General features: G+C 42.1%; 1 pseudogene across 1 annotated transcript in view; it reads left to right on the top strand.

The window, feature by feature from the left end:
- Positions 1 to 27,066, top strand: part of LOC311147118 (voltage-gated inwardly rectifying potassium channel KCNH2-like) — an 88,106-nt pseudogene that overhangs the window by 3,153 nt on the left and 57,887 nt on the right. The window contains exons 3-6 of the transcript in view: positions 16,523 to 16,684; positions 16,855 to 17,077; positions 17,401 to 17,683; positions 17,958 to 18,105. The product of the transcript in view is annotated as a voltage-gated inwardly rectifying potassium channel KCNH2-like (transcript). The remainder of the gene's footprint in view (positions 1 to 16,522; positions 16,685 to 16,854; positions 17,078 to 17,400; positions 17,684 to 17,957; positions 18,106 to 27,066) is intronic.

The following is a 27,066-nucleotide window of genomic DNA, read 5'->3' as shown; positions in this document are numbered from 1 at the left end:
GCTGGAGAACAAAACATTTGCATAATGGAATAATAGACATTCCATTTCCGCCATGTTTACCTCTCTGGGTCCAAATGGTCCATGTGTTTATTACTCTTATTTCTCTCATTGCCGTTCAAGCAGGCAGAAATACAGCTGGTATTACACGTTTTGCAAAACCTCCGCCTGCTTGAACGGCGAATAGCTCAGATACACATGAAAATATGAAATGACCCCGGGAACCGATAGAACATTGCTCAGAGATGCACAAAAACGATATAACATTCACAATTTGTGAAATTTTCTTTTAAGTAAGTAATGCACCTTTCAGAGGCATTTGACAGGTTATCAGATGAAAAATCTACTGCTCAGTCTTCAACTGGACCTGACCTATCATGTGTTTGTTTAGCTATTTTTTCCACTATCGGGAAAAATCTGTTTTTTTTATGCCCTCAAAACTCCCAGTTCATTAATTGAATAAAGAAAGAACCATTGTCTAATTGATAAAGTACCTAAACCCATAGGTAAAGCTCTAGGCTAGAGACCAGTATTAATATGACTGCAAGGTAGACTCAGACTGGTGTTATCTCCGTAACAATTGTTATTACAATATATTCCGTTTTTAAATAGTAAGCCTGTCTCTTTAATGTAGTGATTTATAGGGTAGGTGGGAGTAGGAGAATCATAACAATAGGAACAAAAGATAATGAGTCATGATGGCTTGAAGGACGATTACTCACTATGCCACTGAAATCCCAAAAGGTAACCCCAGGATTTTCAAATGGTTGCATATGAGTCCTCTGTCTGTTTCAAGGAGTGGCAACCTGGTCTCAGAGCATTTCGTATTATTCTATGTATATCTGAGAGACTCCATTTAACACGCTGTGTTACATTTCCTATGGTATGTATTAATTTGTGGATGTCCATCCCCCATTTTGTAAGTATACTGTATGTTACGAATTACAATTCGTATTATATGTTACAAATTTGCAAACATATCATATGTTACAAATTCTAGCTAGTTGGCTAACGTTAGCTAGGCTAGGGGTTAGGGTTAAGTTTAGGAGTTAGGTTAAAGGCTTAAGATCAGGGTTAGGGGAAGGGTTAGCTAACATGTTAAGTAATTTAGTTGCAAAGTAGCTAAAAAGTAGGAAGGGGTTGAAAAGTAGCTAAAATGCCAAAGTTGTACCTGATGAGATTCAACCTCGCAACCTTAGGGTTGCTAGACGTTCATGTTATACGCCCAGCCATCCACCCCGACCAAGCACCCTACTTTCGTTTTTAGTAACCATCTGTCTTATGCAACCACACCAAACAAAACACATCATACTAATTTGACTGTCCTGGATTTACATTCACTATGTTTACATCTAGTCTATGAGACCAGACTGGGGCCAGAGATGGTATTGTATAGAAATCATGTAAAAAGGCACATTTCATTTTTTGTTTTCTGGATACTGATACTGTAAGTATGTTGATAATTTTTGAGAGCTGAATAAATTCCTTTTGCATAACAGTCTATATCAAAGTACTGAGGTAGATTTAAGAACAGTGCAGGTTTCACAGCATGCTTAGCCTAGGGAATGTTATTAGTAATTCGTTAGATACTGTATATCAAGAGCAGGGACTTCATAGCCATCCAAGCTCTCATGCAGGCAGGCATATACAGTGGGGATAACAAGTATTTGATACACTGCCGATTTTGCAGGTTTTCCTACTTACAAAGCATGTAGAGGTCTGTAATTTTTATCCTAGGTACACTTCAACTGTGAGAGACGGAATCTAAAAAAATCCAGAACATCACATTGTATGCTTTTTAAGTAATTAATTTGCATTTTATTGCATGACATAAGTATTTGATCACCTACCAACCAGTAAGAATTCCGGCTCTCACAGACCTGTTAGTTTTTCTTTAAGAAGCCCTCCTGTTCTCCACTCATTACCTGTATTAACTGCACCTGTTTGAACTCGTTACCTGTATAAAAGACACCCGTCCACACACTCAATCAAACAGACTCCAACCTCTCTACAATGGCCAAGACCAGAGAGCTGTGTAAGGACATCAGGGATAGAATTGTAGACCTGCACAAGGCTGGGATGGGCTACAGGACAATAGGCAAGCAGCTTGGTGAGAAGGCAACAACTGTTGGCGCAATTATTAGAAAATGGAAGAAGTTCAAGATGACGGTCAATCACCCTCGGTCTGGGGCTCCATGCAAGATCTCACCTCGTGGGGCATCAATGATCATGAGGAAGGTGAGGGATCAGCCCAGAACTACACGGCAGGACCTGGTCAATGACCTGAAGAGAGCTGGGACCACAGTCTCAAAGAAAACCATTAGTAACACACTACGCCGTCATGGATTAAAATCCTGCAGCGCACGCAATGTCCCCCTGCTCAAGCCAGCGCATGTCCAGGCCCGTCTGAAGTTTGCCAATGACCATCTGGATGATCCAGAGGAGGAATGGGAGAAGGTCATGTGGTCTGATGAGACAAAAATAGAGCTTTTTGGTCTAAACTCCACTCGCCGTGTTTGGAGGAAGAAGAAGGATGAGTACAACCCCAAGAACACCATCCCAACCGTGAAGCATGGTGGTGGAAACATAATTATTTGGGGATGCTTTTCTGCAAAGGGGACAGGACGACTGCACCGTATTGAGGGGAGGATGGATGGGGCCATGTATCGCGAGATCTTGGCCAACAACCTCCTTCCCTCAGTAAGACCATTGAAGATGGGTCGTGGCTGGGTCTTCCAGCATGACAACGACCCGAAACACACAGCCAGGGCAACTAAGGAGTGGCTCCGGAAGAAGCATCTCAAGGTCCTGGAGTGGCCTAGCCAGTCTCCAGACCTGAACCCAATAGAAAATCTTTGGAGGGAGCTGAAAGTCCATATTGCCCAGCGACAGCCCCGAAACCTGAAGGATCTGGAGAAGGTCTGTATGGAGGAGTGGGCCAAAATCCCTGCTGCAGTGTGTGCAAACCTGGTCAAGACCTACAGGAAACGTATGATCTCTGTAATTGCAAACAAAGGTTTCTGTACCAAATATTAAGTTCTGCTTTTCTGATGTATCAAATACTTATGTCATGCAATAAAATGCAAATTAATTACTTAAAAATTCATATAATGTGATTTTCTGGATTTTTGTTTTCGATTCCGTCTCTCACAGTTGAAGTGTACCTATGATAAAAATTACAGACCTCTACATGCTTTGTAAGTAGGAAAACCTGCAAAATCGGAAGTGTATCAAATACTTGTTCTCCCCACTGTATATAGCTGCAGGTGGTTGGCTGGGTTCATACTGATTTACGGTGCCATGTTAGATGAGTGGATTATTTCGGATTGTATCAAGATGGCAGGTTCATCTTGCCTCAGCAAGGGCACCGGGCGGAACTTCACATGAAAAATAAGACCATAGTTTCTGAGAAGCTATCTCAGTACGGTGTATTTACGGTGCAGTTACAGTGGGGAAAAAAGTATTTAGTCAGCCACCAATTGTGCAAGTTCTCCCACTTAAAAAGATGAGAGGCCTGTAATTTTCATCATAGGTACACGTCAACTATGACAGACAAATTGAGAAGAAAAAAAATCCAGAAAATCACATTGTAGGATTTTTAATGAATTTATTTGCAAATTATGGTGGAAAATAAATATTTGGTCACCTACAAACAAGCAAGATTTCTGGCTCTCACAGACCTGTAACTTCTTCTTTAAGAGGCTCCTCTGTCCTCCACTCGTTACCTGTATTAATGGCACCTGTTTGAACTTGTTATCAGTATAAAATACACCTGTCCACAACCTCAAACAGTCACACTCCAAACTCCACTATGGCCAAGACCAAAGAGCTCACCTTCCTCATGATCATTGATGCCCCACGAGGTGAGATCTTGCATCGAGCCCCAGACCGAGGGTGATTGACTGTCATCTTGAACTTCTTCCATTTTCTACTAATTGCGCCAACAGTTGTTGCCTTCTCACCAAGCTGCTTGCCTATTGTCCTGTAGCCCATCCCAGCCTTTTGCAGGTCTACAATTTTATCCCTGATGTCCTTACACAGCTCTCTGGTCTTGGCCATTGTGGAGAGGTTGGAGTCTGTTTGATTGAGTGTGTGGACAGGTGTCTTTTATACAGGTAACGAGTTCAAACAAGTGCAGTTAATACAGGTAATGAGTGGAGAACAGGAGGGCTTCTTAAAGAAAAACTAACAGGTCTTTGAGAGCCAGAATTCTTACTGGTTGGTAGGTGATCAAATACTTATGTCATGCAATAAAATTCAAATTAATTACTTAAAAATCATACAATGTGATTTTCTGGTTTTTGTTTTAGATTCCGTCTCTCACAGTTGAAGTGTACCTATGATAAAAATTACAGACCTCTACATGCTTTGTAAGTAGGAAAACCTGCAAAATTGGCAGTGTATCAAATACTTGTTCTCCCCACTGTATGGGTGATTCTACAGAAGTGATGTAAATTGCTGTCCCACCCCCAAAAAAAACGATTAAAGGGATACTTCGGGATTTTGGCAATGAGGCCCTTTATCTACTTCCCCAGAGTTAGATTAACCCGTGGATACCATTTTTATGTCTCTGTGTGCAGTTTGAAGGAAGTTGCTAACTAGCGCTAGTGCAATTGTAAACTAGCGTTAGCGCAATAACTGGAAGTCTATGGGTATCTGCATAGACTGATACCCATAGACTAGTTAGCATTGGCTTACGAAACTTCCTCTAACTTCCTTCATACTAGACACTGAGACATAAAAATGGTATCCACAATTTTATCTGAAGTAGATAAAGGGCTGTCCAAATTAAAGATAGCCAGCGATATGTTAGGTATGGGGATTCTTTAAAGACGTCCACCAGCGATATTTTTTTTACTTTCACTGTTGAAAAGCGTTATCCCAAGTATAAATACATTAAAGTACACACACTAAAGGGTAAAAATATGTTTTGAGCATAATAGTGTTTTGTAGACAACTGGAGGAGTAGGGCATTCAAGGAGCTGGTCTGATGGGAACCCCTGATGTCATCAGCCTCCCCCTTGCTTGGGAACTCCCCGACTTGTGCTATCTCATGACTTACCTGGACCACCTATTGGGATGTACCTTTTGTTAATTAGACCAGAGAAATGTGACCACTAAATGTAATGGACAGCTATGGATGACAATATGGCTGAACCATGGGTAAGATAACACATTTGTGTACCAACACATTTACAAACAATAGAGTAAAACTACAAAGCATGTGCCCAGAGCATCCAACGTGTTTGGGTATCGAGCCAGTGCATGATGCAGCAGTAATGAAACCATGATAATGCAGTGGAGAATGTAGCACCACGACCACACTGTGTGCTCCCGCCTATGCAATATTAGTATCCATGTCATAACACAATACTATTGTGCAGATGATGCAGGGAAATGGCAGCTGACCCATTATATAGCATGAACATTCAGCTAAGCAAGGTGATAGTTGCAGAGCATAAAACACATGCCGCCAATAACATACCAAATACTCCTACACTCCCATGTAAAATAGATTAATAATATAAAAAATATGTAAGTGTAAATCAGTGTCAACAATCAATATATGAATCAGTACATTGGACAAAATGATGACAAAAGCAGGTGCAAGCATGAATGCAATAATGTGGTTATGTAAATTGGTATTTAAAATGCCTTTACCATTAGCCAATAGGTGGTGCAGTAGGCCTGGCCTAGCTAGTAAATTACCTGCACCCTAGGACTGTGGGTAGAGCAGCCAAGAGATCTCTGCCTGTTATCACGATGCTCAAGTTAGAATAAGCAACATCATTATAATGTAATCCCTCGCTTGCTCCATTGCATAGCTAGTTCGAAATCATAGTGCAGTACACATTTAAAGTCCCTCAGTGTCACGATTGCTCATTAACGATAAGGACCAAGGGGCAGCATGATATGTATTTATATTTATTTCCGTACTGAACACACGACAAAACAACAAATGAAACGTGAAGTCCGAGGTAGACAAAATAACATACCTCACACGGAACAAGATCCCACACAGACTGGTGCCAAAAGGCTGCCTAAGTATGGTCCCCAATCAGAGACAACGAGCTACAGCTGCCTCTGATTGGGAACCACCCTGGCCAACATAGATCTAAACAATCTAGAAACTAAACATAGAAATAAACACAACACGAAATATACACACCCTGACTCAACAAATAACCGTCCCCTGAGTCAGGGCGTGACACTCAGATGATAATGAGTCATTGGCTAGCTTACAGTCAATTGACAAGCTATCTAACTAGCTGTTGAGCTTGCTACTACTAGCACACACAAACTCATTTTTTAACCAGCTAGCTCGCACATTATCTTGTTAAACTGTTAAATGAGTAGCAAGCAAACTATGAGTTATGCCAAATTACAAACATTATCGTCACTGCGTTGCAACGTAGAGGTCTGCGCTGGACAGATTTTTTGGTACCATGCACGCCCTCTCCCGCCAGAGCTCATCCAGCTCCTGCCCACAGTCCCGCAAAGTTACAATTACACATCTTTAAAATCACCATCTTATGCATTATATTGTGCAATGAAGGTATGCTTTCATTAGACTCTTGCTGGTTGGAATAAAGTCATTTTATTAAAACAAACTCCAGTGTAAACAAACTCATTTGAAGCAGCCCAGACAAAAAGTCACTGCGAGACAGAATGTTAAAAAAAATACGAAGGACTTCATCTCAACTCGAACTGTCAGGAAGAGAAAGGAAAGGCAACACAGGCTATTGATAGGCTGACTAGTGACCAATCATATTAGCCATTATTTCATTACCTTTAGAAAATGATTAACATACTTTCCAGTGCGAACTGCAAGCTGATAATTAAGCAATAAGGCCCTTGGAGGTGTGGTATTTGCCTAGTGCCTGGACACAGCCCTTAGCCGTGGCATCATTTTACATTTTAGTCATTTAGCAGATGCTCTTATCCAGAGCGACTTACAGTTAGTGAGTGCATACATTTTTTATACTGGCCCCCCGTGGGAATCGAACCCACAACCCTGGCGTTGCAAGTGCCATGCTCTACCAACTGAGCTACAGGAGGGCCCATATACCACAAACCCCAGAGGTGTCTTATTGCTATTATAAACTGGTTACCAACGTAATTAGAGCAGTAAAATTAAATGTTTTGCATACCCATGGTACCACGGCTGTCAGCCGATCAGCATTCAGGGCTTGAACCACCCAGTTTATAATTGCTTTCATAATTCATCACAAGTGGCCACATAAACTCAATCACATCGGATAATTGTTTTCGCCGCCACTGTTTGAAGCAGGCGCGCGAGCCGGTTGTGTAATGTGATATTGCAACATGCAGAATGCAAGCTGAGCGTTGAAAACTAACACAACTCTGGGGGTGATTTCCTCTGAACTGATCAGGGACACCTGTGTTATATCTAGCTCTGCTGCACTAAATTCTAATAGTTGATACACAAGTAATACATCGTTTAGAAGCTTAGAATCGTCTCTTTTCAACAATATATAGATCTCAAATGTATGTCAAGGGGCCAATGCGACTGATAAAGATGGAGCAAGTCACATATACAGTGTGCACTAACATAAAACCAACCAAGCTAACTAGCTTCATACAAAGCGTCTGAAATACTGTCAGATTTGCAGAGATAACACAATCCATTTAATTAGTTAAATGTACTGACTTGATCATAGAAGCTACTTCATTGTATAGTGAGGATGAGTTTCTCCTTGAATGATTTGTATGCTCAGATTAGTTCAGGGGCGCACTTCCTGGCCCTTGTCAGAGCAGCATGGGGAATTTAAGAAAAACAGTGTAGGCTACAAAACTCCAGAAATGAATTATATTTTAGCTAGGTAGTTTGCAGCCAGATAATTAGGCCTAATGACTGACAAGGCAGTAAGCAACATGCAAGAAATTATCCTCACAATCAAATCCATCGATTTACAAACCCCCAACTGGTAGCCAACAGCAGAAGTAGCCAAAAGCCGGTTAACATGGCTTATGCCCCGCACTTCCTGAAGGCTGTGGGCAGAAAACAGACATGTTACAGCAATAGCATGTCACCAAGAAACACCAGCGCATAGCTTGCGTGCGTCAGCCATCAGAGGATGTGTGTGCAGAACTGGTAAACTAAAGATGGTTTAGCATGAAGATGTGTAGAAACTGCTTGAAATAGAAATCCCCGATCCTGCTTGCAGGCGATGTTGGCTAGGTAAACTTGTGCATAAACACTTAATCTGGTTTAACGGTCGTCTCGCGCCAAACGGCGCATGTGCAGGCCGTCAAATCAAAGGCACTCCGATATATATAGTTGTTTTTGACGAAAATTAAAACGTGTCAGTTTGTCACTTTCACGAGGTTGGAGTAATAACATGTTCAGCTACTTAAGACATTGGCTCGAATCTAGGTTTTGCCTTTAGATATCGAAAAATTAACAACTAAGGAAGAATTGTTCACTTCTCTCATTGACTTCTCAAACCCCCGTCTGGCTAGACTAACCCTTCAGCTAAAGCACATGAGTTAATATGGTGGTAATCTCTCCCTAGTTGCTCTCTGTGTGAGGTACCACATGCAGCACAAGGACACACTGGGGCATTACACTGTGGTCGTCTATCTCTCCTGTGGTTTGTGTGGAATTGGCTTTTCAATTTGGGAGCAGCATGTTTTCATGGCATGTCTTTTGGCTGCCTTCCATCCACAAGACAGAGATTTGGGACCGGAACTCCTGAAAGATTTCATCCTCTCAATATCAGCATTAGAGCAGAAGCCTTGGAAGACAGGAGGGATTTCTATTTGGGTCGTCATTATGGCACATTAATCTGGTTTAGGAGTGGAGGATGAATACAAAATCCTGTTAAAAGGGGATAGGGCCAAGCCAAGCTGGTAATTATAATTTTCCTGTAGAATCACAGTGAAGTCAATAAGGCATATATAAAAGGGAGCTTGCTCAAGAAATGCTAGTGGCCATGACTGAAGCCAAACGAGAGTTGTCTTGGGGGTGTGGTTTGATGTGGGTGTTTCTTGGGTGTGTCTTTGCCAGGGGTTGGAAACAAAATTATTTTCCAATCGTTTTGTTCTGAACAGAACCATTTGTTTTTTCGTTCCATTCCACTCTTCCAACCAACAAAATAAAGTTCTGAACCGGTTCGAACGGTTTATATCGTTCCTTTCTGTTCCTTGATAAACCTCTGAAATCGGAAACTATTTTTAAAAAACATTTAGCTCAACATTAAATTACTTCATTAAATTACTTCACCAATCAGTGCGGGTAGAGCAGCTTGCTATGGAGCGGGGAAGCTATTTACATGCATTGGACAGACGAGTGTAGGGCGCGAGATGCGACTGAAATTTTGCGGGTGTGGAGAGAGCGAGAGAGGATGGAGGAGGGCATCTTGTTGTTATGACTTGCATTATCTGAATTAAGCCCAAATAATTATACCTATGGAGGAGTGTTTTTTTTTTTTTACTTCAGAGAGTTGGCTTAACATTGAACCAGCCAGCAAGATGATCTGCTAATTCAGTTCTATGTATAGGCTAAAGCCTGTGCTGACCTTGTGTTTAGCCAACCTGATGGCAGCTAGCTAGCATAGCTTGGGAATAGCTGGAGCTGGCTAGCCTATCTAGCTAGTTGATCAATAGCCTACAGAGTAATATGAGAAGAGTGCAATTGCTGAACTTACTGTATGTAGATATTCGAAACAAAGTGTTTTGATAACTTTCAAGTGTAACAGTTCCATGCAGAATAAACCATCCTTCACATAATACTGTAGAAGCAGTGTTCTGCTAATATAACAATGTGTAGATATTACACTTGTTGTTGATCTTTTATTGTAATTCACAGCCGACACAGATACTGTACGTATCAACATTTTGTCTGGTGGTGCTGGGGCTACCTTACCAAACATGTCAGTCGTAATTCCTTCCTGTATGGTGTCCCGTATAAGACAGGAGTTCCCTGATATGTTTGAAGAATACACAGGGTCGTCGCCCCTGAGAGAGAAGGAGAGAGAGAGAGAGAGAGAGAGAGACTGTCACCATACAGTCATGGAAGCAAACAGTAAATACACGGTTGAACATAGCCAATCAGAGATTATGATTCACAGCTAATTCACAAGGGACATCTGCCAGCATGGTACTGACTGGTTGGCATTACTCACCCGGGCCCGGGAGTAATCCATTGCGGCACCGTGGATGGGGGCATGCACCTATTTACAATATACAAGACATATACAAACACACACAGCACTAATTACATTATCAATGGTGGTTATGATAGGTGAATTCCAGGACAAGTGGTAGTATTTTGACATTTGACCAGATCAAATATGACTAACCAAAGGTGATCTATTATAGTGACAAGATGGTCAACTGACAGAGCGGTCAGTTGATGAGGCAGTTGAGGAGGCAAGATCAGGTGGGAACATTCTAGCCAATGGTCTTTTGTAGAAAACATATCAATACACTCATAACAACATAAGCATTATGAAACTTCTATTCGATTAAATAAGCGTCACCTATTTTAGCTTCTCTACATTGGATACCAATCACTTTTAGAATAGATAAAATTGTATTAATCAATTAATTAAGGTTAGGCTTGGTTTAGCCCCATCCTATATCTTAGATCGTTTATCTCCCTACGAGCCAGGACGCAGCCTGAGATCCTCTGGCAGGGCACTGTTGATCATTCCAAAGTCTAGGTTGAAAACGAAAGGAGACCGGGCATTTGCCATTAGGGCCACTAAACTTTGGAATGATGGTCTGCCAGAGGAGATCAGGCTGCAGATTCAGTGCCTCTTTTTAAATCCCTGCTGAAGACACACTTTTATAAAGATGCTTTTAATGTATGATTTGTTCATTCTCCTTCCTCCTGTCTTTGTTTTTTGGTTAGTACTTTTGTTTTATTTAATTATTTTATGATGTTAAGCACTTTGTTACTTGTATTGAAAGTGCTATACAAATAAAGTGTATTATTATTATTACCTTTCAAAATAGCAATTCACATTTATCTTGACCAAATTCGACACTCTCATCGCCCCCATACAAAAACTCCTCACTCTTGAGCAAGGCATTTAACCCTAATTGCTCAAGGGTCACCGTTGATAATGGCAGACCCTGGTCGTGACCCCTCTGTCCAAGGTTGTCTCAGGGAGAGTTGGGATATGTCTAATAGGACAAACAATTATTTTAAAACATTTTGTGTTAAAACATTAGGAACACCTGCTCTTTCCATGATATAGACTGACCAGGTGAATCCAGTTGAAAGCTATGATCCCTTATTGATGTCACTTGTTAAATCCACTTCAATTAGTGTAGATGAAGGGGAGGAGACAGGTTAAAGAAGGATTTTTAGGCCTTGAGACAATTGAGACATGTATTGTGTATTTGTGCCATTCAGAGGGTGAATGAGCAAGACAGAATATTTAAGTGCCTTTGAACGGGGTATGGTAGTAGGTACCAGGCACACTGGTTTGAGTGTGTCAAGAACTGTAACGCTGCTGGGTTTTTCACACTCAACAGCTTCCAATGTGTATCAAGAATTGTCCACAACCCAAAGGACATCCAGCCAACTTGACACAACTCCGGGAAGCATTGGCGTCAACATGGGCCTGCATCCATGTGGAATGCTTTCGACACCTTGTAGAGTCCATGCCCCTCGCTAAAGGCGATGCTACTCAACGTTAGGAAGGTGTTCCTAATGTTTTGTACACTCAGTGTATTCTTGTTGAAGAGTGTACTTTGAATGACTGTCACTTCTTAAATCTGAGCTTAGCTATTAGAAAGCCCATTATCTTGTTACGATCAAAGGTGTTCTCACAAAGGGAATTCATTGTTCATAATACGCTTTTAGTTAATGAGGCTCTGAGATCATCATCCAGGCAGGAACACACATTACAAATCAGCAAAATGGACAGCAGCAATTAGAGAATACCTCCATCACTTTTAAATCCTGTCCCTTGAGCGAGAGAGAAGGAGAGAGAGATAGGGATGGAGAGAGAGAGGGGGAGCCGAGAGAGAGCAAGGAAGGGAACCAGGAAGGGAACCAGGGATGGAGAGAGAGAGAGAGAGAGAGAGAGAGAGAGAGAGAGAGAGAGAGAGAGAGAGAGAGAGAGAGAGAGAGAGAGAGAGAGAGAGAGAGAGAGAGAGAGCGAGAGAGCGAGAGAGAGAGAGAGCAAGACACACTAAAATCAAGCAGATTAATATTATATGGTTAAGGGCTGACCCCTCTGTACATCTCACTGATTTATTATTGGCTGACTCCTAAGGTTATTGTTAGGTAGAGTGATGATGACTTACAGGGAATTGTGAATGGCTATTATGAGTGTACATTACTCATGTCTGACTTTTCATTGATGTGTTCACACGTATTTCTGATTAAGGATTGGTACAGTGGTCATTGGTGCTATATTTTTGTCAAAGGTATCTTCGGAATCCAAACTGAATTATGCTATGTTTGACTATTGTTGAAGTGAAACAGTGATTCAGTGGGATTTTGTGGCTAGGCCAAAGGTGGATTTGTCTTAAAATCTGTCTTAGAGGAGTTAATTATACAGAGATTAGTTTTCCTTTCCTCTTACGTAATCAATAGGGGACCTCACACAAAGTAATTGTTGTTTTAGGTGCTTCTCATTGCGAGGGACTTGTTATTTCCTTTCGGGCCCTGGTCCTTGCCTCTCGTCTTATTCTCCTCTGTGAGAACAATGATCAACCACAGATCAATAAGGTGATTCTTCTCTGAGAGCAGAACCAGTGTTTTATTAACATTCATTGTCCAATTATCCCCAAGGCTCATTTCCTCTCTAGTAGATACTACCCACTGGGCACAGACATCAATTCAACGTCTATTCCACGTTGGTCCAACATCATTTCATTGAAATTATGTGAAAACAACGTTGATTCAACCAGTGTGTGCCCAGTGGGTAGGGCTACATCCCAAATGGCACCCCACTCCCTATATAGTGCACCAGTTTTGACCAGGGCCCGTAGGGGGGTATATAATACCTCCCAAATACTAGCTCTGTTCTGGCAAACCCTTAAGGGTCATCTTCATGAACAGTATCCACACCTAGTATCAATCCTTAGCACTCACTCAATGATCCACTCCAGTATCCACACTTAGATTTGTGAATATTCTATATATACTGTATTAGACTGACTCAATCTCAGCTCTTTATCTGCATTGAGAACTGCTGGAATGCGATCTGTCTGTCATTGACTTGTCATTGTTCCGCCATCACTTAATGATACGTATTCATGCATGCTAGATGAGCAGTATTATTGGCTGAGTCTAACAGATCTGTCCATCATTCTGTCAGGCATCTCTGGTCCTGTTTTAAGCAGTCTGAACAGCTCAGCTGTCCCCTGCCTGCCTGTGTTATTGCAGACAGAGATGAGATAGTAGAGGCACAGCTCTCTCCTCAAGCTAATATGTCAATATTTTATGAAGAGAAAGAGAAATCTCCAATAAGTAAATCACAGTTTGTGATGATGAGGGAGAGAGAGAAAGAAAGAGAGAGATGGAGGGGGGGGGATATAATCCTATCATTTATTTTGGTTTATATGGTGCTTTTGTTCTTCATGTAAACTATGATCTTGTTTCCTTATTGGCCCAGATAACTGCCTTGTCCTTGGTTCTTTGTAATATAGTCTATATATCTCCTGCGGGTACAAAAAATATGTTATACACGATGCAAATTTATATTTTCATTTTTTGTACCGGTATTCTCACAAATGTATTTGGGTCACTTTTTCCACTTGGACTCTTATTATTCCAGCCAATGATTTCAGTCAAATCCTTTGTTTAGCTTCATTCAGTTTTTTATAGGGTCACCATTGTTATGATATCTAGCAGTTAACGGTGTTCTCAGGTGTGCTCCACATGTCGAAGGTGATTTAGCCAATCCAATATGCCTGTAACTCTGTGTGGATTATAGATGTGTTATGTCCGGAGACAAAGGGTTCAGTAGCAGATGGTTTTGCAGTACAGTAGATGACTGTGTGATATCAGTGAGATGAATTAAGGCAGAATAAGGGGCCAAGTTAGAGCTCTAATCCAGGAGGGGTGATAATACAGTATGTTCCTCCTGTCCCCAGTACGGTCCCTGTCAGGCCTGTCCTGTGTCCTTCATGCTACCCCATTTTCTGACTACCTCCCCATCCCTACAGTCAGTGCCCTCCATAACCCCCCCCCACTACCCTCTCTCTCTCCCTAACCCCCTCTCTCTCTCTGTCACTTTATCTCACTCTCCTATCCCTCCTCTCCTGTTCTCCCAGGGGAAGCCAGATTAGTTTGGCTCCTGGTAAAGCTGTAGCTCTCTACCAGGTTGGTATCACTGTCACCCGACATAGTTGGACTGAGACAGGATGGGTACTCACCTAGTTACATCACAAGACATGCTTATAATATTATGCAGGCTATAGTACTATCCTGAATATTAAATGATAACAATAAATATTTCATTTTTTTCACTGCAACATTATTTTCTTCTCTCTAAGCACAGGAGGTTGGTGGCACCTTAATTGGGGAGAACGGGCTCGTGGTAATGACTGGGGCAGAATGAGTGGAATGGTATCATGCCATTCAATTTGCTCCGTTCCAACCATTATTATGAGCCATCCACCCCTCAGCAGCCTCCACTCTCTTTAAGGTGTACTCTGTGACAACGCACATACAGTGGGGAAAAAAAGTATTTAGTCAGCCACCAATTGTGCAAGTTCTCCCACTTAAAAAGATGAGAGAGGCCTGTAATTTTCATCATAGATACACGTCAACTATGACAGACAAAATGAGAAAAAAATATCCAGAAAATCACATTGTAGGATTTTTTATGAATTTATTGGCATATGATGGTGGAAAATAAGTATTTGGTCAATAACAAAAGTTTCTCAAAACTTTGTTTTATACCCTTTGTTGGCAATGACACAGGTCAAACGTTTTCTGTAAGTCTTCACAAGGTTTTCACACACTGTTGCTGGTATTTTGGCCCATTCCTCCATGCAGATCTCCTCTAGAGCAGTGATGTTTTGGGGCTGTCGCTGGGCAACACAGACTTTCAACTCCCTCCAAAGATTTTCTATGGGGTTGAGATCTGGAGACTGGCTAGGCCACTCCAGGACCTTGAAATGCTTCTTACGAAGCCACTCCTTCGTTGCCCGGGCGGTGTGTTTGGGATCATTGTCATGCTGAAAGACCCAGCCACGTTTCATCTTCAATGCCCTTGCTGATGGAAGGAGGATTTCACTCAAAATCTCACGATACATGGCCCCATTCATTCTTTCCTTTACACGGATTAGTCGTCCTGGTCCCTTTGCAGAAAAACAGCCCCAAAGCATGATGTTTCCAACCCCATGCTTCACAGTAGGTATGGTGTTCTTTGGATGCAACTCAGCATTCTTTGTCCTCCAAACATGACGAGTTGAGTTTTTACCTAAAAGTTATATTTTGGTTTCATCTGACCGTATGACATTCTCCCAATCCTCTTCTGGATCATCCAAATGCACTTCAGACGGGCCTGGACATGTACTGGCTTAAGCAGGGGGACACGTCTCGCACTGCAGGATTTGAGTCCCTGGCGGCGTAGTGTGTTACTGATGGTAGGCTTTGTTACTTTGGTCCCAGCTCTCTGCAGGTCATTCACTAGGTCCCCCCGTGTGGTTCTGGGATTTTTGCTCACCGTTCTTGTGATCATTTTGACCCCACGGGGTGAGATCTTGCGTGGAGCCCCAGATCGAGATAGATTATCAGTGGTCTTGTATGTCTTCCATTTCCTAATAATTGCTCCCACAGTTGATTTCTTCAAACCAAGCTGCTTACCTATTGCAGATTCAGTCTTCCCAGCCTGGTGCAGGTCTACAATTTTGTTTTTGGTGTCCTTTGACAGCTCTTTGGTCTTGGCCATTGTGGAGTTTGGAGTGTGACTGTTTGAGGTTGTGGACAGGTGTCTTTTATACTGATAACAAGTTCAAACAGGTGCCATTAATACAGGTAACGAGTGGAGGACAGAGGAGCCTCTTAAAGAAGAAGTTACAGGTCTGTGAGAGCCAGAAATCTTGCTTGTTTGTAGGTGACCAAATACTTATTTTCCACCATAATTTGCAAATAAATTCATAAAAAATCCTACAATGGGATTTTCTGGATTTTTTTTTCTCAATTTGTCTGTCATAGTTGACGTGTACCTATGATGAAAATTACAGGCCTCTCTCATCTTTTTAAGTGGGAGAACTTGCACAATTGGTGGCTGACTAAATACTTTTTTTCCCCACTGTAAACAGTACTGACTGACATTCATTCACTAACAGATATGGAGAAAGATTGAGGAGATACTCATATTCATAGAACGGACAATTCACAGGACTGATATATTTCCTTAAATATAAATATTATATCCTTGAGGAAACCCATAGTTCTCCCATGGCAAATCTATGCAGCTCTCATCTTCTATTGTGTTTCTCCCTCTAGAGGACAACTTTGGTATGCACGCTTTAAAATACAATAATGTTTTCTCACTGGTGGTGGTGTGTGTGTGTCTGTGTCCAGGTGTGTGTTTCTCCTGTAAAATCAACGTGGTGCCAGTGAAGAATGAGGATGGCTCGGTGATCATTTTCATCCTCAACTTCAAGCTGCCCACTGATCCACATATTCCCAGCTCCCCAACCAGAGAGCTCAACCACAAGCTACCCATCCCCTGGCTGACCCTAGGTAAGCAAAGCACATCCTCTGTGTGTTAATGAGTAGGGTCCAAAGATTTTCCTGGAACATCTTAGAGATTAAAGTATTTTAATGAAATTGGTATGGTGTAGTGTAGTCAGAAACATCATAATTATACCTTATTCTGCTGTGCTTACCCACCTTTCCCCTTTGACGTGCAGAACGTCAGCATAGGATTCGCCTGCCCTCTGCCCTGGTCCGCCCCCTCAGCAGCAGTAAACAGTCCCTGGAGGATGACACCGAATTGGGCCACCAGCGGGACCTCCTTGCTCTGGGTCATGAGTCTGTGGCGCTGAAAAAGCTGCTGTCCCTGCCAGAGCGCCGGCGGCTGGGGGGCACTGGGGTACTACTCTGGGACGAAGGACCAGAGAGCCCTGCTGGGAGGTGAGTGGTCCTTTGTGGCTCAGTTGGTAAGAGCATGGTGCTAGCAACACCAGGGTTGTGGGTTCGTTTCCCACTGCGGTCACATGTACTAAAACGTATGCATTCACTGTACTTTAAGTGGCTTTGGATGGAAGTGTTTGCTAAATGGCCTTCAGCCTTAAACCCTCCCACCCCGCTGGAGGAGTGCAGTTAGTCCCTGACAATACACAGGCTGTCATATGTTAATTTTATTTTGATTTATTTAACCCTTATTTTCCCAGGTAAGTTGACTGAGAACACTCATTTACTTATTTAATACTTACTTATTTCATATGTGTTTATAGGTGAGTCCATTTCGCCCTCCAGGGACCCATCCGATGTCCCTCCAGCCCTGTCCCTGGGCTTCTCCCAGTCTTCCCCCATGCTGCACTGCCTCCGGATGGATGAGGAATGTGGCTCCAACTGCAGCGTGACTCCCAGACACTCCTGTGAGAGCCTCTGCAGCTTGCGGCACACCTCCTCTGTGGACGGCATCAAGACCGTGAGGGGACGGGCCAGCTGGCACGGGAAACTCCAGACACAGCCCAGCAGCACAGGTAGAGTAGGAGACAGAGACGAGGATAGGGGATAGGGGTCATGGGCAGAGGACAGAGATAAGGATGGGGGGTGGGGTAAGGGCAGGGGAAGGGACAGGATAGGTAGAGGACATGTGTGGGACACACAAAAAAGGCGGGGGTGTCAGGAGCTGTATAGCGAAATTTGAGGATGAAAGAGGAGCTCATAAATCATGTAATTGATTAATCCTTGTCTTACATTAATGTTCCATCTGTTTAACATCTCCTTGTATTTTTTCATGCACAAAGCACCTTCAACTCTAAGTTACTGGCAATTAAATAAACAGCTTCCGGACCTTCAGTCACGTGACACAGGTCAACCCACTGGACTACAGGCCGGACCTCCTGGTGGCCCTCCCGTTCGCGGAGATTGACATAATCGCCCCCTGTAAACTGATGGACCGCACACACGGGGTCACTGAGAAATTCACTCAGGTGAGTCGCTGCTCTTCTCCTACTAGTAATGTGTATGGATGGGATGACACTATTTCATGACAAACTGCAGTATCTAGAGTAGGGGTCTCCAACCCTGTTCCTGGAGAGCAAACCTCCTGTAGGTTTTCGCTCCATCCCCAGTTGTAACTAACCTGGTTCAGCTTATCAACCAGACAATTATTAGAATCAGGTGTGCTAGATTAGGGTTAGAATGAAAACCTACAGGACCGTAGCGGCTCTCCAGGAACAGGGTTGGAGAGCCCTGGTCTAGAGGCTTTCACAGACACCTTGTCCCTTCTGTAGTCTGCCATTGCAGTATCTGTCCTGAGGGTGGCAGCACTATCCAGAGAGTTTTGCTCAAAATTCAGTCGCCGCTGGTAAACTTAAAATCAAATCAAATCAAATGTGATTGGTTGCATAAACATATTTAGAAGATGTTATTGCGGGTGTAGCAAAATGGTTGTGTTTCTAGCTCCAACAGTGCAGTAATATCTAACAATACACACAAATCTAAAAAGTAAAATAATGGAATTAAGAAATATAGAAATATTAGGACGAGCAATGTCGGAGTCCGGAGTATAAATAAATACAAAAATATATATATGTGATGGGATGTATAGACAATATGGACAGTATATGGACAGAATATGTAGTATATCTGAAGAATAGTATACGTATAGCAATAGTTAAATAGTATAGGCCTTGACTAGAACACAGTATTTACATATGAAGTGGGTAAAGCAGTATGTAAACATTATTAAAGTGACCAGTGTTCCATGACTATGTACATAGGGTAGCAGCCCCTAAGGTGCATGGTACAGTAACCGGGTGGTAGCCTTCTAGTGACAGTGACTCAAGTTCAGGGCAGGGTACTGGCTAGTGGTGACCAATGTTCCCTAAAAAACAATCAACACTGAGCAAATTTCAGGTCTGCTGAGCGCAAACTGGAACCTTGTGAAAATTCTGTGAACACTGAGGCTGTACCCGCTTTAAGTTACAGTTTTAAAAGTGGCCAAATAGGCTACTGTGACTGTTTTATAATAATGTAGGCCTGCCAGATTGGCCTACCATAAAAAACAATTGAGAAAATGCATCCCATAACATTTGAACATGGAAATAGCTGTTCTATCATTCAGCCTACAGTAGCAGCCAATGTGGGGTGTTCAATGTAGGCCTACGCTCCATGAGACTTTTGAGAAAAAATAACATGCTGGGCTTGACATTAACCTGTTTATCCACTTGTCCTTCAGACACAGAGGTGACCGAACTTGTTGTGTTGTTTGATGCAAGAAACCACTTTTGAACTTGTTGTTGTATTGTTTGATGCAAGAAACCACTTTTCAAAAATAAAATGCATTATTATTCCCATACCATTTATTCCCATACCATACAAAGAATCAGACAAAGTATGCTACCCCCTGTCTAATGGCTACTTAACTTATTCAAGCCTGTCTCAAAATACAACACTGCCACTTTAAGACAAAAAAAAGCTCTTTACCTGACTTGCTTTTCAAAAAGTCTAGAAATGTATAAATGTTGTGCTCTTGTAGGAAGCAATCACTCCCCTATTGCTGACTACAAATTATCTATAACTGGGCTAATAAGTCACTAACTAGCAAAGGATATGAACAAAATGTGCACAAGTGGCTACATGCAGCTCTTGCTTTGATCTCAAAACAAGCTCATTTACTCACGTCCACAGCTGTAAACAGTTCAGTTCAAGGCACATATCCATATATGGCAATGGTCTATTTGCGTATAGGCCTACTGCAGCTCTGGTTATGCCGCACTGGTCTGTGTGTTCTGTGTGTTTAAAGGCCTTGATTGTTTAATTCTAACATTAGATTATTCAAATATGTAATACAAAATCTCCAAACTTCTTTAAGTTGAGTTTTTATAGCACTATTAAATGCATCAGGGCAAATTTCTTTAGCATGTTTTTCTAGATTTAGAACATAAAACATTTATAAAGCAAACATTATTCCTAGCACTGCAAATAAAGTGCATTCGGAAAGTATTCAGACCCCTTGACCTTTTCCACATTTTGTTAAGTTACAGCCTTATTCTAAAATGGCCTGAATGCCAAGAGTCACGTCTGGAGGAAACCTGGCACTATCTCTACGGTGAAGCATGGTGGTGGCAGCATCATGCTGTGGGGATGTTTTTCAGCGGCAGGGACTGGGAGACTAGTCATGATCAAGGGATAGATGAACAGAGAAAAGTACAGAGAGATCCTTGATGAAAATCTGCTCTAGAGCACTCAGGACCTCAGACTGGGGCGAAGGTTCATCCTCCAACAGGACAACGACCCTAAGCACACAGCCAAGACAAAGCAGGAGTGGCTTCGGGACAAGTCTCTGAATGTCCTTGAATGTCCCAGCCAGAGCCCGGACTTGAACCCGTTTGAACATCTCTGGAGAGACCTGAAAATAGCTGTGCAGCGATGCTCCACATCCAACCTGACAGAGCTCGAGAGGATCTGCAGAGAAGATTGGGAGAAAGTCCCCAAATACAGGTGTGCCAAGTTTGTAGCGTCATACCCAAAAAGACTTGAGGCTGTAATATTTTTCATTTATTTATTTCACCTTTATTTAACCAGGTAAGCCAGTTGGGAACAAGTTCTCATTTACAACTGCGACCTGGCCAAGATAAAGCAAAGCAGTGCGATAAAAACAACAACACAGAGTTACATATGGGGTAAACAAAACATAAAGTCAAAAATACAACAGAAAATGTATATACAGTGTGTGCGAATGTAGTAAGTTATGGAGGTAAGGCAATAAAGAAATAGGCCATAGTGCAAAAATAGTTACAATTTCGTAATTAACACTGGAATGATAGACGTGCAAAAGATGATGTGCAAATAGAGATACTGGGGTGCAAATTAGCAAAATAAATAACAATATGGGGATGAGGTAGTTGGGTGGGCTAATATCAGAATGGCTGTGTACAGGTGCAGTGATCGGTAAGCTGCTCTGACTACTGACGCTTAAAGTTAGTGAGGGAGATAAGAGTCTCCAGCTTCAGAGATTTTTGCAGTTCGTTCCAGTCATTGGCAGCAGAGAACTGGAAGGAATGGCGGCCAAAGGAGGTGTTGGCTTTGGGGATTACCAGTGAGATATACCTGCTGGAGCGCAGACTACGGGTGGGTGTTGCTATGGTGACCAGTGAGCTAAGATAAGACAGGGATTTGCCTAGCAGTGATTTATAGATGACCTGGAGCCAGTGGGTTTGGCGACAAATATGTAGTGAGGGTCAGCCAAGAAGAGCGTACAGGTCACAATAGTAGGTAGTATATGGGGCTTTGGTGACAAAACGGATGGCACTGTGATAGACTACATCCAATTTGCTGAGTAGAGTGTTGGAGGCTATTTTGTAAATGACATCGCCAAAGTCAAGGATTGGTAGGATAGTCAGTTTTACGAGGGCATGTTTGGCAGCATGAGTGAAGGAGGCTTTGTTGCGAAATAGGAAGCCAATTCTAGATCTAACTTTTGATTGGAGATGCTTAATGTGTGTCTGGAAGGAGAGTTTACAGTCTAACCAGACACCTAGGTATTTGTAGTTGTCCACATACTCTAGGTCAGACCCGCCGAGAGTAGTGATTCTAGTTGGGTGGGCGGGTGCAAGTAGCGTTCAGTTGAAGAGCATGCATTTAGTTTTACTAGTGTTTAAGAGCAGTTGGAGGCTACGGAAGGAGTGTTGTATGGCGTTGAAGCTCGTTTGGAGGTTTGTTAACACAATGTCCAATGAAGGGCCAGATGTATACAAAATGGTGTCGTCCGAATAGAGGTGGATCCGAGCGTCACCAGCAGCAAGAGCGACATCATTGATATACACAGAGAATAGAGTCAGCCGAGAATTGAACCCTGTGGCACCCCCATAGAGACGGCCAGAGGTCCAGACAACAGGCCCTCCGATTTGACACATTGAACTCTGAGAAGTAGTTGGTGAACCAGGCGAGGCAGTCATTAGAAAAACCAAGGCTATTTAGTCTGCCAATAAGAATGCGGTGGTTGACAGAGTCGAAAGCCTTGGCCAGGTCGATGAAGACGGCTGCGCAGTACTGTCTTTTATCGATCGCGGTTATAATATCGTTTAGGACCTTGAGCGTGGCTGAGGTGCACCCATGACCAGCTCGGAAACCGGATTGCATAGCGGAGAAGGTACGGTGGGATTCGAAATGGTCGGTGATCTGTTTGTTAACTTGGCTTTCAAATACTTTCGAAAGCCAGGGCAGGATGGATATAGGTCTGTAACAGTTTGGATCTAGAATGTCACCCCTTTGAAGAGGGGGATGACCGTGGCAGCTTTCCAATCTCTGGGGATCTCAGATGTTACGAAAGAGAGGTTGAACAGGCTAGTAATAGGGGTTGCGACAATTTCGGCGGCTAATTTTAGAAAGAAAGGGTCCAGATTGTCTAGCCCAGCTGATTTGTAGGGGTCCAGAAATTTCTGCTCTTTCAGAACATCAGCTGTCTGAATTTGTGTGAAGGAGAAGCGGGGTGGGCATGGGCAAGTTGCAGCGGAAGGTGCAGAGCTGGTGGCCGGGGTAGTGGTAGCCAGGTGGAAAGCATGGCCAGCCGTAGCAAAATGCTTGTTGAAATTCTCGATTATTGTAGATTTATCGGTGGTGATAGTGTTTCCTAGCCTCAGTGCAGTGGGCAGTTGGGAGGAGGTGCTCTTATTTTCCATGGACTTTACAGTGTCCCAAAACATTTGGAGTTAGTGCTACAGGATGCACATTTCTGTTTGAAAAAGCTAGCCTTTGCTTTCCTAACTGATTGTGTATATTGGTTCCTGACTTCCCTGAAAAGTTGCGTATCGCGGGGGCTGTTCAATGCTAATGCAGTACACCACAGGATGTTTTTGTGCTGGTCAAGGGCAGTCAAGTCTGAGGAGAACCAGGGGCTATATCTGTTCTTAGTTCTGAATTTTTTGAATGGGGCATGCTTATTTAAGATTGAGAGGAAAGCACTTTTAAAGAACAACCAGGCATCCTCTACTGACGGAATGAGGTCAATATCCATCCAGGATACCCGGGCCAGGTCAATTAGAAAGGCCTGCTCGCTAAAGTGTTTTAGGGAGCGTTTGACAGTGATGAGGGGTGGTCGTTTGACCGCGGACCCATTACGGACGCAGGCAATAAGGCAGTGATCGCTGAGATCCTGGTTGAAGACAGCGGAGGTGTATTTAGAGGGTACATTTGTCAGGATGATATCTACGAGGGTGCCCATGTTTACAGATTTAGGGTTGTACCTGGTAGGTTCGTTGATAATTTATGTGAGATTGAGGGCATCTAGTTTAGATTGTAGGTTGGCGGGGGTGTTAAGCATATCCCAGTTTAGGTCACCAAGCAGTACGAACTCTGAGGATAGATGGGGGGCAATCAGTTCACATATGGTGTCCAGGGCACAGCTCGGGGCTGAGGGGGGTCTGTAGCAAGCGGCAACAGTGAGAGACTTATTTCTGGAAAGGTGGATTTTTAAAAGTAGAAGCTCAAACTGTTTGGGCACAGACCTGGATAGTACGATAGAGCTCTGCAGCCTATCTCTACAGTAGATTGCAACCCCACCCCCTTTGGCAGTTCTATCGAGACGGAAAATGTTGTAGTTGGGGATGGACATTTCTGAATTTTTGGTGGCCTTCCTAAGCCAGGATTCAGACACTGCTAGAACATCAGGGTTTGCGGAGTGTGCTAACGCAGTGAATAACTCAAACTTAGGGAGGAGGCTTCGGATGTTAACGTGCCAAGAAACCAAGGATTTTACGGTTACAGAAGTCAACAAATGATAACGCCTGGAGAGTAGGAGTGATACTGGGGGCTACAGGGCCTGGGTTAACCTCTACATCACCAGAGGAATAGAGGAGGAGTAGAATAAGGATACGGCTAAAGGCTTTAAATACTGGTCTTCTAATGCGTTGGGTACAGAGAAAAAAAAGGGGCAGATTTCCAGGCGTTGTAGAATAGATTCAGGGCATTATGTACAGATGTGACAGGTTAAAGGACATATTCATAGCCTGTTATACACTAAAAAGTAGTAAGTTCATGGTATGTAAGGATATTAAAATATCTAAGGTTAAAACGATTATGCATTCAGTACTAGTTCATAGAGATTGATAAAATTCATAATTGTGTTAAAATCCGTCAAGTGTACAAAGGGTAAATATTGTAAGAGGAATGTGTAAACGTTATATTGACTACTTTATTTTGTGGTGCCTAATTTAAGGGTAAAAGTGTTAATCTGTGATCTACTAAATGCTCTTAATCTATGAGCCTGAGATCAATTGCTCTGGTCTCCTCCCAACTTTCTGGGGAAATCACGGTCTTTTTCCTCATTATACTAAAGTTTTCAGTGAGGAAACATAACTGCATCACTCTCGTGATTATTTCTCCCCTTTTTCAGGTACGTTATTGATATAAAACGAGTTAATTTGAATGTAATAACTTGCTAACATGTCAAGAGAGTTTAAGGTATGTGTTAGTAACATCTTGAGTAAGTTAGAGTTAAGTTGAAGAGAGTAATAGGTGCGTGTGTGAGTGAAACCTGCTTGGTTGCAGCGAAGAATAGCTTCGTACTGAGAGTAGCTGCCATTTTATGTTAATTGTGAATGAACATGTGCGCTGTTAATAATATATTTTGGGGTTATTTGTATAATGTGTTTCGAATACTTTGTTGACATGGTTGATAAATGTAGTTATGGGTTACTGAGCTAAAGCTACTTTGTGTTTGACAGTTATATTGAAACATTTGTATATGTTTTAGTGAATTACAGTTTATGCTGTTGTGACTTGAATAAGCTTTGTACCCTACAAAACTCTGGTTCCTGTAGATCTGTTGTTCTGTAAAATGTGGTATTTTTGTAAAAGGATTATACTAAAGTTTTCAGTGAGGAAACATAACTGCATCACTCTCGTGATTATTTCTCCCCTTTTTCAGGGGCGTAACACAGACAAGGATATGGAAGGATATGAGTACAGTGGAGGTAAACCTAAGCGTTGGGTAATGATGAAAGAGATAGCATCACTGGAGGCACCGATTGAGTTGGTCTCCACGTGTATGGGGGGTGGGACAAAGGAGCTATCTAAGGCAGGTTGAGCTGGGCTGGGGGATAATAGTCCAGGCTAGAGCTGGCTGGTAGGTGGTGCAGGCCACGGACAATGGTGAAAAACTGCTAACGGTGGCTAATAGCAAGTAGCTAGTTAGCTGGCTACTCCCGTCCGGTAGACAGAGAGGTAGATAGCCGGGATATGGGCCTGGCTCAAGGCTAGCTCAAGGCTAACTGGTGCTAGCTTCGGGGGCAGCGGTGATTAGCCAACAGCAACATCCATCCGGTTGCGGCTAGCTAGTTGCGATCCGGTGTTATTGTCCAGTGATTCAGTTATTCCGGCAGAAAGTCCGATGTTCTGGGTGAAAACTGCTAACGGTGGCTAATAGCAAGTAGCTAGTTAGCTGGTTAGCTAGTTTCAACTGGAGATTCTAGATAAAAGGTAAGTCAATAATAGAATCCGTTCCACATTGAGTGAGGCGGGTTGCAGGAAAGTATATTTTGTAGAAGGATGAAAAGTGTGATAGGGAAATAAGTACGAAAAATACAAAAAACAGGCTATTTACACAGACACACAACAAAGAACACGACCGCACTGCTACGCCATCTTGGATACCACTGCTAAAGGGTCTGAATACTTATGTAAATGTGATATTTTAGTTAATATTTTTAGTTCTTTCTAAAAACCTATTTTTGCTTTGTCATTATGGGGTATTCTGTGTAGATTGATGAGGGGAAAAAACTATTTAATCAATTTTCAAATAAGGCTGCAACGTAACAAAATGTGGAAAAAGTAAAGGCGTCTGAATACTTTTTGAATGTGCTGTATGTCAACTCCGTCAGACACCATAAAAAGCATTTCATTTTTACAATTGTTGTCCAACATTTGTAATACAAATCTCCAAACGTATTTTTGTTTTGTTTTATAGCACTATTAATGCTCCAAGGCTAGATTCGTTAGAATTTTGGCATGTTTTTCTAGAGTTCGAAAAATAAAACATTTATTAAGCAAACATTATCCCTTGGGTCTAGCACAGCAAATACTTAAATTGTTTAAGCATATGTTGCAGAACAGTGATTAAAATATTTTTTTCAGAGTATTGACAAACAAATATTGACTGCTTTAGTGATGGAGTTGACAAGCCACTGACGGAGTTGACAGCGGATACACAAAACAGACATATTTTTGCCTCTAAAAATAAAAGTTAAATACAAACATTTGTAAAATATGGAAAATGATTCATTTTGACAATCCCCAATCAAAACATAACCATTCTATCAGATCTTTCAGCACTCTGACGGAGTTGATGTTAGACAAAAATCTGACAGAGTTCATGTTTTACGGAGTTGACAAAAATATACGCAGTAGCAATTTTGTTTTTCCTCAGCTGCTTTATGACTCTAAAACCTAATTAAATGTAACATATTTTAACCAAAATTCATATTCTATCATCATCTAGCAGGCAGATGTTGACAGTTTATAGTTGTGACCATGATGATTCCAATTTTGTTTGTTTAAATCTATCAAAAGTAGAGAACTTTACAGACCATGAGTGGTCTTGTTGCAGCACATGTAATAAGGACATGAATAAGGGGTCCTTATGGTATAGCTGACCCTGCTTATTCTTGATGAATTTAGGATTTTAGACAACTCTGACGAAGTTGACCAAATCTCTGGACACATCTTTTAGGAATCACAGTTTTGAGAGAGTATTCTTTAAAGTCACAAAGGGCTATTTCAATAAACTACATAAGATACATTTTCTGTTAATATCCATCATTGCCCTTTTTTTTTACACTTTTTAGCAGAGTTTGAAATTAGGATTCTTTGCTCCAGACAAGGGCATTTCCAGTCATAAAACTGACATGGAAATTAATAATATTGAAAGTATTTAGAAAATTCCCAAAACA

The sequence above is a fragment of the Coregonus lavaretus genome, assembly GCF_964263955.1.
Source record: "Coregonus lavaretus genome assembly, chromosome: 19".
In the NCBI taxonomy this organism is placed as follows: Eukaryota; Metazoa; Chordata; class Actinopteri; order Salmoniformes; family Salmonidae; genus Coregonus; species Coregonus lavaretus.
The sequence above is the reverse complement of the archived record's forward strand: the minus strand, read 5'-3'. Positions and strand labels throughout refer to the sequence as shown.